The sequence below is a fragment of the Penaeus vannamei genome, chromosome 25, assembly GCF_042767895.1.
Source record: "Penaeus vannamei isolate JL-2024 chromosome 25, ASM4276789v1, whole genome shotgun sequence".
Taxonomy (NCBI): domain Eukaryota; kingdom Metazoa; phylum Arthropoda; class Malacostraca; order Decapoda; family Penaeidae; genus Penaeus; species Penaeus vannamei.
The window spans coordinates 32,338,510-32,341,009 of record NC_091573.1 but is presented as its reverse complement, the minus strand read 5'-3'; the positions used below and the strand labels follow the sequence as shown (position 1 = coordinate 32,341,009).

Sequence of the window (2,500 nt, the reverse complement as noted above, 5' to 3'; positions counted from 1 at the left end):
ATCTTGTGCAACGAAGATGTTTATGAGAAAGTCACGTTTCGGAGAGTTGGTAATCTTGCTATTACGTCTGGAGGAACTCAATTATTTTTTTTTATTTTTTTTCTTATTTTACGAAAAGACACGCTTCTCGTGACTATTTAAGTTATCATTAACTATATTTGGGAGGGAGGGAGATGGAGAGAGAGAGAGGGGGGGAGGAAGAGAGAGAGAGATGGAGGTGGGAAGAGAGAGAGAGAGAGAGAGAGAGAGAGAGAGAGAGAGAGAGAGAGAGAGAGAGAGAGAGAGAGAGAGAGAGAGAGAGAGAGAGAGAGAGAGGCGTTAAAAGCTAAAGACAGACATAACTGTATATAGAGCCTTATGTTTAATGAGCCTTTAGTCTACAGTCAGTTTCCTATAACAGAATTAAGAACGGCCTCTTGCAAACGTCTCCCTTCTAATTGCACCCTTGAACACACCTTCCTTAACCCCCCCCCTTATCTCCTTGCCCCCGCGACCCCCGCCCCCTCGTCCCCACCATCATGTCCTTCATTCACCTTAACCTCTAACCCCCCCTCCTTTTTATATTATTTATCCTCCCCTTACTCCTCCATTTCTTCCTTTTCTTTCTCCTTTCCCTCCTCCTCCACCTCCTTCTCTTCTTTTTCTTCCTACTCCCCCTCCTTCTCTTCTTCTTCCTTTTCCTTCTCCTCCTCCTGCTCCTCTTCTTTTTCGTCCTCCTCCTCCTCCTTCTTTTCGTTTCCTTCTCCTACTCCCATCATATTCTAGCATTCCTAACCGATACACAAACGATCCTTTTTACCTCCATCATCCTATCCTCACACCCCCCCCCTCCCTCCCTCCTTCCCACCCAATTCTTGTATCCATGGCCTTCCTAGCGCACCCTTCCCCCTCCCCTTCCCTCCCCCTCCCCCCCTCCAAACCTTGACCCTCCCAGCTTCAAGTTCATAATTCCTTCTACAAGGTTATTTTTTTTTACTCATTTTATGTTTGTTTCTTGACGCTCTCGGGACCGGCCTTTCCCAGTGGTCGGTTGAGGATGATTATTAATAATGTGATTGCGTTATCCATCAATTAGTCTTTGAACAATCACAGTATAAATATGCACGCAATCACGCACGCATCCATGCACGCACACGCACACACACACACACACACATACACACACACACACACACATACACACACACACACATACACTCACACACAAGCACGCACACACACACACACACACATACATATCGCTATATCTAAATTTCTCCAAACCTAGGTATAATCTGATGAATAGATAAACAGATAAATAAATAAGCAAATCAACAGATAATCAAACATAAACACGAATAAACAAATAAGTAAATAATAAATAGATAAATAAGCATATCAACAGATAATCAACCATAAACACGAATAAACAAATAAGTAAATAATAAATAGAAAAATAAATTAGCAAGTGAATAGATAATCAATTAAATAAAACGGATTTCATAACACTTAAACACAAGGATATGGTGACGTACAGCACACACCCTTTTCCTTAAAACCAGTCATGAACTTTGCTTTTTCCTCTAAAAGCTTCGGCGCTTTTGTCATTTTCCCGCTCGAATATTTCGAAACTGTTTCGGAGCTAAACAGTGAAGCAAATGTCACCGCACGAAACTATTTTTTTACTTTAAGTTGCCCTAAATGCTAAAACAAAACGTTGTAATTAATGGGACGTAAAATTCGGACGAAAAAGAGAAAAATAAGATTATGAAATGTAAGAGAATAGAACAATGGAAAGGGCGCTGGAATAAAATCTATTTTGGGGGTTTCAATGAACCGACTCGACGTGGCACTTCCCGTGCAATTTCGATTATAATCATCATTAATAATATACAATCATTACTACTACTATTTAATACCAGAACTGTGACTATTATTATTACAGCTATATTCATCAGCATTGATTTTATCTTTAGCATTATCATCACTATAATTACATTTAACTCTTATTAACATCATATTAGTGAAAATAATTAATAACAATGATAATATGATATTGATGCAAATAACAATGATGATGATAATAATACTAATAATAGTGATCATAATGAAAACGATTTTGATGATGATGATGATGATGATGATGATGATGATGATGATGATAATAATAATCATCATCATCATGTCAATAATTATAACATTGACGATAAAGATTGATGAAGATGTAATAATGAAGACATGATGATGATAATATAAACGATAATGCTAAAGCTAATGATGATGAAAATTGAGATGATAATGATGAGGATGACAATGATGATCCCAATTATCAATTATCATCATCATAGTTACATCACCATTACAATTTACTTCTTCATATGTTTTCTCAATTTTCTCCGTGTTACTCCGTGATGTTCTCATATTTGCACACTCCTAAGTCAAATAAATCACCCAGGCATAAAAAAGAAAACGAAAGTGCAGCGACGCTTCGGTAAATAAAGAACGAAAAAAATCTTGACTT

The 2,500-nt window shown here is 37.6% G+C and overlaps 1 protein-coding gene across 11 annotated transcripts in view; it reads right to left on the bottom strand.

Annotated features, from left to right (window-relative positions):
- tsl (membrane-attack complex domain containing protein torso-like) overlaps positions 1–2,500 on the bottom strand; it is a 28,018-nt gene that overhangs the window by 20,657 nt on the left and 4,861 nt on the right. The window lies entirely within an intron of this gene.